This window comes from Myotis myotis, unplaced genomic scaffold (genome assembly GCF_014108235.1).
Source record: "Myotis myotis isolate mMyoMyo1 unplaced genomic scaffold, mMyoMyo1.p scaffold_m19_p_13, whole genome shotgun sequence".
NCBI classification, from domain to species: Eukaryota; Metazoa; Chordata; class Mammalia; order Chiroptera; family Vespertilionidae; genus Myotis; species Myotis myotis.
The window spans coordinates 19287292-19300707 of record NW_023416317.1 but is presented as its reverse complement, the minus strand read 5'-3'; positions in this window follow the sequence as shown (position 1 = coordinate 19300707).

Genomic DNA, 13416 nt, shown 5'->3' with positions numbered 1-13416 from the left:
GATAGGATGAACTTGATCAGCAACGATACTTAGGTATGCTGTGCTATTCAGACGTTGTTCCACACGAATTAAAGGGCCCAATTCATGCCAGGAAAACATGCCCCAAACCATAACACCACCCCCACCAGCTTGAAGGGTTGTACTCATGCATGTGGGGTGCATGCTTTCATGCTGTTTCTGCCAAATTCTCACTCTGCCATCTGCATGATGCAACTGGAAACATGATTCATTGAACCACATGACTTTTTTCCAATGCTCGACTGTCCAATCCTTGTGTTCCTGTGCAAATTGGAGACATTTTATCTTGGTAACTGCAGACAGCAAAGGTGTTAGAACAGGCCTTCGACTTCCATATCCCATATGATGCAGTGTACGGCTAATTTGCCTACAAACGTCAGGTGGTCATAATAATCTGGCCACTCAGTGTATATACATTAAGTAATTCATGGAACTAATATTTAAATTCAAGTCTAACTCAGTGTTACAGAACTCTCAGTACTCAAGAAATCAATAAAAACATATTTAAAAAAGATATTCTAAGTACCAATCAGAATTCTTCTTTTTGAATACACTAGACATCATTTATTTTAAAATTGTAAAGAATCTACTATTTGCAAGGTAGTAATCTTAAGACAATGAACAAGATGGTTAGAGAGACAGATGCTAAACAAGTAATTATGCAAATAATGTTAATAAGTACTATGTAGAAAATTAGACATAAATGAAAGGCCATAACAGAGGGACCTATTAATTCAGATCGTGGAGTTAGTAAGTAATGAGTTGATTATGTGACATTTGTACTGATGCTTGAAGGACAACATGGAAAGAGGATATAAGCCTACAAAAAGTTTCTGATAAGCAAAAAACAGAAAGCCAGACCCGGCTAGGTGATTCAGTTGGTTGGAACATCATCCCATGCACCAAAAAGTTGCAGGTTCTATTCCTGGTCAGGGCACATACCTAGGTTGCTGGTTCTATCCCCAGGCACATATATCAATAAAAATATATCCTTGGATGAGGGTTTTAAAAAAAAGAAAGCCAGAATAAATGAAGTCCCATGAGTGAGAGGGGAAAACAGATCAAATGGAATTTGAAGGAATAGACAGAAAACAAAGATCACGCTGAGATTTACAGGCTATGATAGCAACATTTATGCTCCTAAGACAATTAGAAAAACCTCTAAAGGACTTTAAGCAAGACAGTGACATTACAAGTTATGCATTTTAAAAATATTACTTTGAATGGGATCTTTCTGGAATTGTTTTGCAATTTCTTGTGGGTTTGTAATTATTTCAAGTTAAAGGCTTTTCTTTACTTTTTCTTTCTTTTTTAATGAGGTACAAAGGAACAGAAAATATTCTTTTTACTAAACCATAAATTGAAGTTTGGGGGCATGGTAAAATGGAATCATGGGGAGCAGTTAAGAGGCTATCACAGTGGTCTAGGCTAGGGTTAATGGTGGCTCGGTGAAGGTGTTGGAGGTAGAGATGGAAAGTAGAACCTTTGTGAGGAAGATGAGTAAAAAGGGTCTATCGAAAGGGACCCCTATGTTTTCCACATGAGTATTTGAATAGTACAATTTCCTGACAGGAAGCAATTAGAAGAGAAACAATATTACTGGAGGACAATTGGAAATTAGATCTGTGGTGCATAATGTTTAAAATGCTTCTAAAACAGACAAATGTCGATGTTAAATCGACAGTTGGATCATATAGGTTTCAAACTCAGAAGGCATATAAGTGAAGTCTTTAAGGTTTAAGTAGTATATAAAGTTATAAGGGTATATGAACTCACTGAGAGTAAAAAAGTAGAATGGGAAAAGAGTCACAAAGATAAATTGTAAGGAACAATAATATGTAAAGATCCAACAGATTAGGAAAGCCATCCAAACAAGATGGAAAAGTCTGGCTAGTGAATGGCTTATACTCTAGGACAAAGGATTGATTAGCCAAGACAAAACACCAGCTCTAGAAATCCAAATTCACCGTGGTTTCACAGTGGGCAAAGTGGAGAAGAAAGCCTTCTGTCAGCTTCTGGCTTAGACATAAGGTCTTCAGAAGTCCTGAAGCATTGAGGAGACAATGTCCCTTTAGCTGCCCAGTATCCTTTCTACTTAAACCTATCCAGATATTGGAGATTGGAAATATACTACTTCCTGAGGCATGTTTGGACATGTGAAATTTTTAAGAAACTCCTCCTTACACTCAACTAAAATCTGCCATCTTGTGGCTTCCATCCGGCATCCTAGTTTAGTTTTACTTCTTGGGCCTCATGGAACTGGATTCTCTTTGTAATATAACAGTGTTTCATGTTTCTGCACAAAACTCTTGTGTCCCCTGAGACTTCTCTTCACCAGGCAAAATGTCACTGATACCTTGTGTCATTCCTCATGGGACATAGTTATGAACCAAGTCAAGTATACTGTGCTCCAGTTTATAAAAGAAATATCTGTTATGAGAGAGAGAGATCTAACCCTATTAATAGGTTGTCATAGTCATTACATCATTTAATCTTGCTCATCAAGCAGCCCTTCTGAATTCCATTAAGTTTGATGGGGTGGGTTATCTTTTGGCTCATAGCATTCTTGATGCCTGGTTTCACTACATTCACTTCAGATTTGGCATAGATGTGAATGTTCAAGTTGAAGTCACAATGTCTATGAGTTTATTTCAACATCTCCTTGAGATTTGCTAAAAAAAAAAAAAAAAAAATGGTGTGAAATAGTTCCTCTATATCATATTCAAGTCAATAAATATTTTGAATCATATGCTGTATTTTCAGATCCTGTGAGTGGTACTGGGAAATGTATTTGTTCTTCCATAATGCCTATTCTCAAAATAAGCATTATTGTCCCCATTTTACAGCTAAGGGAACTGGAACTCAGGGATACAGAATTCAAAATCCAATCTGCCTTTATAAAGTGGAAGATGCTACCTGCAGCTCTAGAAATCCACATTTCAGGATATAGTGATGGCTGTTGGTTAAAAATAATGGCTTAGAACCTGGCCAGTGTTGCTCAGTGGTTGAGCATTGACCCATGAACCAGGAGGTCACGGTTCGATTACACATCAGGGAACATGCCCAGGTTATGGGTTTGATCCCCAGTAGGGGGCATGCAGGAGGCAGCAGATCAATGATTCTCTCTCATCATTGATGTTTCTGTCTCTCTCTCTCCTTCTCTGAAATCAGTAAAAATATGTTTTAAAAAAATAATGGCTTGGAGATCTGAGTGTTCTCTTTTTAAATTAAAGAACAATCACTTGGAGACTGCAATCTTTTTGCCACCTAACCTCTGTGCCTCACTTCCCTCATATGTTAAACAGAAATAAATAAATATATACTTACTGTGAGGATATAACAAGATTATAATGCACTTTCAGACATTAACTTTTGGTATATGGTAAGTGCACAGTATAAGTAAAGGAAATAAAAATAAAAATTAAAAGCTTTCTCCATTCTATTGGGGTTGCATATGTGAATACATAGCAAAAGAATTTACCATCTTTTTTTTTTTTTTTTCAGAAACAATTATCTTGGACAAAATCCTGTTTCCTTGCTAATCCCTGGTCAGATTCTCTATCTTCTCCTGTTTCTTATATTAAAGTATCTATAGGTCCCACTATGTTGAAAGACTTCATATAAATTCATACACACTGTTAAGTTTTCCTCCAAATACCACATAACTCAATGAACATGACTTGCTCAGAGACATAAAGCAGGTCAGCTGTGTTGAAGTTATGTTAAGTGTATTCCTGATTCTTGCAATAAAATGCTGAGATGCTCAAATGGAAAGTGAAAAATGCAGTCTAGTAATTTGTTTGGTATTTCATTATGTTCTCTGTTTTAATTCAATAAAAATGACCAAACGCATGGCTACTCCATGCTCTATGTATTTATCCAACTTAAGTTTGTGTGTGTGTGTGGGGGGGGGGAGCACTTGCAGCCTTTTAAATAAAACAAGATGGGTTTTCCAAGATTAACATGGTCAGGAACACTGAATCATACTGCCTGGGCTTCAATCCCAGACTGCTATGAAATAGCTGTATGACACTGATATGTAAGCATATTTCTTACATATTCAATTTCTGCTTCTCTATAGGGTTAAGGATATTAATTGAGAAAAAAATCTATTCTAAAAATTTAATATACTGATGAGCACACAGTAATCAATAAAAACTACTTCTCCTAGAATAGGGACTTGATTTTAGGAAAGACCTGAGTTAAGTTCTCAAATAAAATCTTTCTACATGTGCCTAAACTGGCAGCTAGGGGAAGGCTGGTGAGAAAAAATTGGCAAACTAAAAAAGGATGGCATTTTTCCAGGTCAATAAAGTTAGAAGAAATGTCAAACTCATAAAAATTGTTTGATCATAGTGACAGAAGATACAAAAAGATTTTCCATGTGGGGAATGACAGATAACATGATATGTGTATAGACAATACAAATCAAAAATCCGGCTACAAAACATATGAAGAGTGGTCTGACAATTGTCACTGTCATGTGAACCTCAAAAACACAACCGTTAATACCAGTGCAAATTAAAAGTCTCCTGTCTGTTGTTGTTCTCTCCTAAAAAATCAAAATATAGTGTTTTTGTTGGTGATGATGAAAGGCATTAGACCATGGATACAAGGAACTCTATGCCAAAGACACATAGAACTACTATATAAATGCTACTATTTTACTTAAACAAACTCATAGCTAATAATTTGCATACACAAGGGGGACAGAATGCAGAAATCCAAAAACACTAAGATAATTTAAAATCTATCCATATGAAAAGCATAACAAAGCACAAGGCTAGACTTAATTAGCTGTTTCCAGAGTTTAAGTATGCTTAGGGATAAAACTGGGAAGCTCCACATCCTCACTAAACCTTTTGGACAACTAAGTCTGAAGCATAGCATCTGCATAACCATATTCTAAGCTGAAGGCATATTTTGCCCCAATGCTATGAGTCATATTTTAAGTACAAAACTGAAGAAAAAGTAGAGCATTTAAAAAGATGGGAGACGAAAAGTGTCTCCTGCAAGGAACTGAGAGCGTACAACCTGGAGAAAGGATCAGCACAACGAGAACAACAAATGGACCCCAATCTAAAATTCAATGACATCACAGCGTACAAAAGAAAGAGTTCTATTCTTTCCCTTCACTTACTTATTTATCCAGCAAATATTTATTGAATATGTGCCATGTGCCAGGCACTGCTTACAGCAGGGAATAAGACAAATGGGCTCCAAACTTTCATGGAACCTAACTTTTAGTAAGAAAACAAAATGAATCAATAAGATAGATCATTAAGTGCTAGAAAAGATGTAAACAGCTAATCTAATACAAAAGGACTGGGTTTGGGGGAGCCTGCTTTATATAAATGTTGCCAAGGAAAGTCCTGCTGAGGAGGCGACATTTAAGCTGGCATCTGAATGAGAAAACACAGCCCGACACACAAGGCTTGGAGGAAAGGGCAAAGCATTTCAGGCAGGGGAGCCCAGCTAGTACAACAGTGCTGACAAGGAGAGCAGTTGGATGATTTAGAAAAGGTTCTATTTGCTTAGGTAAGGTTTGGGTTCTTGGATATTAGGATAAATGGGGGGAAAAGGAGGAAATTTTTTTCTTTTTCCTTCTATAGTTGAGTTTATGAGCCCCCAAAGATTTCCAAAGGAGATGGAGCCTGTGCCTTTCTGGCTTTCAAGGAAAGCACAGTGAACTGATACACAAGAGTCTAGAGCCGCACGAAGTTCAAAGTCTCTACTGCAGTGATGGCGAACCTTTTGAGCTCGGCGTGTCAGCATTTTGAAAAACCCTAACTTAATTCGGGTGCTGTGTCACATATAGAAATTTTTTGATATTTGCAACCATAGTAAAACAAAGATTTATATTTTTTATATTTATTTTATATATTTAAATGCCATTTAATAAAGAAAAATCAACCAAAAAAATGAGTTCGCGTGTCACCTGACACGCGTGTCATAGGTTCGCCATCACTGCTCTACTGAAATGTTTTCCCTGTGTGCTCCTTATTCCTCCTAAACTATCTCTTCTGGAAACTTCCTTCTAACCCTTAAGGGGGTGGAGTTAACTATGCCAACTCTAATGGTGCTAAAGCAATTGACGCTGGAGTTCAAGAACAATGCTCCTTGTCTTTGGCTGGTGGCCTCAACTCAGACTCATATTGGGGAGCTCCCACTCCTCACCTCTACCAGCACAGTGCTCACACCTTCACCTGGTACCTTGGCTGTAGCACTGGCTTCATTCCATACTACATGAGCTTTCTTTTCAAACACATGCAGGGCTGCGCTATAAGGGAGTAAAAACAACTGGTTCTGTATTACTAATGAGAACACACTTGAACTAGAGGGTAGTATTTTAAGCAGAGAGACTTTAGCTCGACCTTTCTAAAAAGAAGCATTCAACACAGAAAACAAATTGTCTTGTATGATAGTGAGTTTTCCATTCCAGGAGGCATTAAAGCAACAGCTTTTGACTTGTAGATAATGTTGTATAAGAGTTTCTTCTCCTGTGAGAAAGGTTGTTTGATGTCTTCTGAGGCCCTGTCCACTTCTAAGAAGCTAGGACAAAAGTCTATTATTAATTTACTAGAGGCCCGGTGCATGAAATTCATGAATGGGGGGAGGGGGGTCCCCTCAGCCTGGCCTGCGCCCTCTCCAATCCGGGACCACTTGGGGGATGTCTGACTGCCGGGATTGGGCCTAAACCAGCAGTCGGACATTCCTCTCACAATCCAGGACCGCTGGCTCCTAACCACTCACCTGCCTTCCTGCCTGCCTGCCTGATTGCCCCTAACCCCTCTGCCTGCATGCCTGATCACCCCTAACTGCTCCCCTGCCAGTGTGATCACCCTAACTGCTCCCCTGCCAGCCTGATCCCCCTAACTGCTCTCCCCTGCTGGCCTGATCACCCCTAACTGCCTCTGCCTTGGCCCCGCTACCGTGGCTTTGTCTGAAAGAATGTCCGGAAGGTCATCCAGAAGATGTCCAGTCTAATTAGCATATTATTCTTTTATTAATATAGATTGTAAAAGCTATTGGTTGCCAGGGAAAGAAAATACAATTTCTCTGAGATGCCTGGGCATAAAACCCATCTGTACTTACCAATGATTAATAAAAAAGATATTGTTTGGTTTGGAAGTTTTTAAAATGCCTGAATCCCTGGTTTCAAGTTTTGGTTACATCTTTTGGGTCCCACTGAATCTCCCCCGAAATGTGAGCATTATATTCAGGACAATGAATCCCAGTGGTTCTCAATCTTTTGGATTCAATGCCTCTTTTGACAATACATTTCTTATAATGTTCTTTCACTATCCTAAATTAGATTCATGGATAATACACCATATATATACTAGAGGCCCAGTGCACGAAATCGTGCATGGATAGGGCCCCTAGGCCTGGCAGGCAATCAGGGCCGATGGGGGCCTTCCAGCTGCTGGCCAGGGCCTTCCTTCTGCATTTCAATATGTAAATCAATGGGTGCAACTACACTAAAGACACACAGAAGTAATCAGATTTATGTCCTACACGTAGAATCACCATACATGTGACAGTAACACATGCACACTGATTCCAGAGTATTTTTTAAGATATAGTTTATTTGCTATTGAGAGAGAGAGAGAGAGAGCAAGAGAGAGAGATATCAATGATGAGAATCATTGATTGGCTGCCTCCTGCACTCCCTCTACTGGGGATTGAGCCTGTTACTTGGGCATGTGCCCCGATGCAGAATCTAACCGCCAACATTCAGTGCATGGGATGACACCTAACTCACTGAGCCACACCAGTCAGGGCAGACTCCAGAGTACTGTATTAGTGATTTAAAATCCATAAGCAGCATTACCATCTGTAACATGATTTTCTGTAACAGTGAACAGCTCTTGGTAAAGTTCCCAAGCAAAACAGAATGCAATCTTATCTCAGTTGACAGAATAATTCATTCTTGGAAAATTCAGTATATTTTGAAATCAGGCCAAACTGCTTTCTGTTCATATGCATTATTAGCTAAGGTTCCAAGTTCAAATGATTATAAACAGAGTCATTCAGGTGATACTAAAACGTTATTCAAGATAGAAGACAATGGTTGTTGTTGTTTTTTGGGGGTGTGTGTGTGTGTGTGTGTGTGTGTGTGTGTGTTTTATTCCTGGTTCCATTCTAAATCACCTGGCATCCTTGGCTTCCATCCATTAAATGCTTCTCCACCCTGATTATTGTAACAACAGAAAAATAGCGCCCATACTTTTCCAAACTAGCACCTGGAGGGAAGCACTGAGTTCCTTGAGACTACTGACGTCAGGCCAGAACAGCCGGAGCACCTTCCTTCCCCTCCCTTAGCGGAAGGAGGCTATTAGTGACGTCCCAGGAGGACTGAATTTCTGAATCAGTGAGAGCCCACTGCCCAGAGGCCCAGGGGAGCGTTCAGTTCCCAAAGTGGTTCGAGCAAGTCCTTCCTTCAATGAGCTGACTGAGGTGAGAGCTTTGACTTCAGAGAGTGGGACCTCTCAAGAAAAGGACTCCTCTTCGAAGTCAGCAAATGAGAGCTGTCTCTTCATTCAACCCCAGTATCTGGGCCATCTCGCAGATCACTTCTCTATCTGGGCCAGTTAGGTGTTTGAGTGGGTGATTTACAGCTAAAAATGGGCCAAAGCCCTAATTCCATGGGGTTTAATTTAGTAAATTTTCTTCACATTACACATAACCATGGAAAATTATTTAATCCCAATGAGAAAGTACAGGTCACATGGTTTACTAATTTCAAAATTACCAAATGACATTTTCTTCAGTGAAAGTTTGAAGAGGAGCTACAGTAAAGATAATGCCTGGAAGAACTGTGAAGATAGGGTCGTAGGGAAAATATGACAAAATACTCATTTTGTCAACATCTAATTCTCAAAAGAGCTCCAGAATTGATGGTCTGCCTATTTCTTATTGCATCTCCCAACACAGATATATTGTTTCAAACTGATAACCCCTGAAACTCTTGGAGAAACTCAATTTTGCCTGTTAGCAAAACAAATTCTCCAGATTTACACAGAAGGAATAAAATTTCAGTGAATGCATGTCAACATTCAGTCAGTTGTCTCCTTTTTCAACACCCCTATCCAGATATTTCTTCTCACTCCACCCATAGAGAAAGAGGAAATATGGTCAGAAGTTGCTTTGGACAAAATGTTTCTCCCAAAGCAGCGCGCAGATGTGTGTGTGTGTGTGTGTGTGTGTGTGTGTGTGTGTGTGTGTATGTTTTCTCTTTTTCTCCTTTCTCTTCTTTCCTCTCTTCTCTCTCTCCTCTCTCTTCACCTACTCCTCTGTCTTTGGACAACAAAACATCCATTTAGTACCTGATTAAGAAAAACCTAATAAACTTATAAACTAGTAAGGTCTTTACTATAAAACAGCTGCTCACATTGCTGATTATTTGTAGTTACAAAGCACTTCACAAATATTATTTCATCATCACTATGCACCTGTCATGTAGGTATTAATGTCTCCAAATTATAGATTTTTTTTAAATGAGGCTCAAAGACATTCATAAATTTCCTTAAATTATAATCAATTAACAAGAGGACCAAAAGACCATGTCTCCAGACTCTAGGTTTAGAGCTCTTTTTCATATTACTGTTTTTAAAAAATATTCTTAATATTATTTTTTCAAAACCTTTATTGTTGAAAGTATTACATATGTCCCCTTTTCCTCCATTGACCTCTTCCATCCTGCTCCCATGCCCCACCCCAAGCCTTCACCACCCTACTGTCTGTGTCCATGGGTTATGCATATATGAATATGAGTTCATTGGTTGATTTCTTCCCCATCCACCATTCCCTTTATTACTTATTGAGATTTTTAAATCATCAAACTGGAAAGCTGATGATAATTAGCATTCTATGATAACTGTTAGAATACAATCATTGTAAGAATATGTATGAAACAAATAATGATAAAATGTTCAACATACTTTTCACATAAAGTTATTTTTAATTTTAACTGTATAATAAGCCATGACTTGTATTGACAAAGACAACTTAATTCATTTAGTTTCCTCCTCTACACATAGAAGAGATATTCTATAAGTGTAGAACTTTCATATCATATATTAAATGTAAACTTGGCTATAAAAATGAAACAGTGTGCTGTCTATGATAGGGAGAGCTTGACCTGTGGGCTACTTGCATCTTACACTTTTAGGAATATGAAGTTACCCCTGAGGAAATTTTATTTTAAACCAGAATGTCCTAAGTCTAATGGGTGTCTGCCAGTACCCTGGCATGAACTTCCCAACATTGGCGTGGAATCTCAGAATTGGTGGGAATAGTGCCTTCACATGCATGCTGCCTGCACCTGTGCAAGAACATGACATTAAACAATCCTCACTACGTGCTAGCCCTGTGCTGCCTTTATCCATTGTAAATTCACATATTCCTTTGATATGGTATGTTAAGGTAATTCTGGCAGCTCTCACGAATTACATTCAGAATTTCACATAATAGAGATTTATTTATTACAGAAAAAAATCAGGAAGATGTTCCTAGTCCATTGGCAGTTTTCCTCCATTTGGTGACTCAGAAACCAAGGCTCCTTCCATCTGGATAGTCCAAAATCGCCTGCAACCAAGGTAGCAACCTCTGACCTGTGGGCTCACCCTGGCTGCCAGCTGTTTTTTAAAAATCTATGAGCTAAGAATATGTTTCACATTTGTAAGTGGTAGAAACGAAAAGGGAATATTTTGTGAAATAAAAATTAAATAAAATGTATATCTCATGTCCCCTACATAAGGCCTTATTGAAACTTGGTGATGCTCATCTGCTTCCATATGGCAAAACTGAGGAGCTGCCACAGAGAGTCTCTGACTCACAAAGCCAAAAACTATTTACTGTCTGATTGCTGCGGACTGAATGTGCACCCCCAAATGGAATGTTCATATGTTGCAGCCCTAACACCCAATGTGATGGTATCTGTGGGTGGGGCCCTGGAGAGTAATTACAGTTAAGTGGGCCATGAGGGTAGGACCATCAAGATGGGATCAGTGTCTTTATAAGGAGGCAGAGAACCAGAGCGACACCCACGCCTGTGGGAAAACACAAGAAGGGCAACCATTTGCGAGCCAGGAAGAGGTCCCTCACCAAGAACCTAAGTATGTTGACACCCTGACCTCAGACCTCAGCTTGTGAGGAATAAACATCTATTTAAGCCACCCAGTCTATCATATGTGGTGATGGCAGCCCAAGCTGACTAACACTGGCCCTTAACAGAAAAAGCTGGCCCCAGCTCCAGAGCCTCCTCATAGACTGAGTTCTATCCACAGAAGGCAAGTGGGGAGCATATTCTAACCCAAAGCTCAGAGAAGTGAGCAGCTTGCCCAAGGGCTTATGATTCCATATTGAGTACCCGGGATTCAAATCTCTCTGACCTCAAAGTCCAAAACCTTAACCATTTTCTTCACGATAGTCTCCCTACCAGTGTATTCATTCCTTAATTTATATAGTGAACACATCTTTAGGAAAACAATATTGTTAAGCAAATATGCCTCATCACATTATTTTAATTTAACATGCATTGAGCTCTAGTCATGCTCTAATAATAACTTTGAGAAAATAATGAGAAGTGTTTAGTATGATATATAAAAACCCAGTGTGGTTCTGCACGTAATGACTATGTACCAACAAGTTAATAAATCTTTAGCGCTGCTTCCAATGATGTTTGATATTTCAAAATCATTAATTTTAATGGTGCTTTATATCCCTTGTGTATAATGTCTCCGATCCCATGGGATAAGCAAACCAATCTCCATGTTACTATGAAACAGAAATAAAATATTATAGGATTTTCTGATGACTCTGGGGAGTTAAATGGCTCCCATGGGACTGCAAAGCTAATTAAAATGAGCATGAGATTGCTATACTCCATTATGCCATGATTATGCTCCCCCTTCCTTTTTTTGTTTCCTCCATAAAGACTTTACAATAAAGGTCAAAATGAGAAAAACGGATAATTGTTTTTTCCAGCCTTGCTTTTGAATGAAATACATTTTGTTCTTTTCTAGGTATATATTTAACAGAACCTAACTTTTGCTGTAGATCAACACCTAAAATACAAGGGGATACAAGAATTAGAAAGAAATGGTCATGAACTATTTGTAATCACAGTGCTATAGGAATTCTCTGCCTTATATTTAGACCTGTAGAACAAGCTTAGATAAATCACTCAATGTGATAAAGTAGAGGAAGTAGTAAAGACTACATCCTGATTTTGATGTACAAGAGACTGGGCAAGTCAGAGAAAGACAGATACCATATGATTTCACTTACTAGTATATGTGGAAACTAACAAACACAATAAACTGGAGAACAAAATAGGAACAGAGACATAGATACATGGAACAGGCTGACAGCGGTCAGAGAGGAGGAGGGATGAAGGACTGGATGAAAGAAAATGACGGGATTAACCAAAAAGTTTATATACATAACACATAGACAAAGACAACGGTGTGATGATAACCAAAGGGAAAGGGGCCTGGAGGGCAGGTGGAGGAGGGAAAGGGGGGAAATGGGGACCGAAAGAGACTTTGCTTGGGGCAATGAGTGCATGATGCAGTGTGCAGATGATGTTCCGTTGAGTTGTACACTTGAAACCTGTATGGTTTTGCAAACCAATGACACCTCAATAAATCCAATTTAAAAAGATGTTGAAATATGTGAGTTAAAACAATAGTGAATAAAATCACCAAAATTATGGCAAGAGGAAAAATGTGCAAATAAATAGGATTTTTGCTTTAAAATACTGACTGTATTTTAAACTATACTCCAGCTGTCTTTCCAGCATTTGTAATTGTCTTTACACACACATACACACACACACACTATATACCAAATAATTAAAAGAAGGCTTTAATTTAGGTGGGATAACTTATTCTAAATACAAAGTGATAAGGAAGGGTTCCATACCTATACTCTGAGGTACAAGTGATAAAATCTCTTCATTGTATTGTCATAGAACAGGCAGAACGGCTCTTTTGAGGTTAACAATGACCAAAAGATTCCTGAAGTTCATGAGTGAAAATAGCTTACTCTGCATACTTAGAACTTTGTGTGTTATCTCATTTATAACTGGTATCAAATTATCACTATTTTATAGATGGGGCAGCTGAGGCTCCAAGAGGCCAAGTTACTTTTGCAGAACAAAAGCTTGATTTGTAACAGACAATACGGGATTTGAACAATACATCTTTCTGGGATACTAGGTTGCCTCTGGCCACTCATTCTCATCCACATTTACCCTCCCCTACTTATCAGTTCTTCCTCGTTGACATAATAGAGCATGATTTGGTTTTGCAGGTCAGTGGTAATGGTTATACACCTTTCAAACATACCATATCAGAGAGCTAACACTCAAACACCATGTCAGTTGAAATC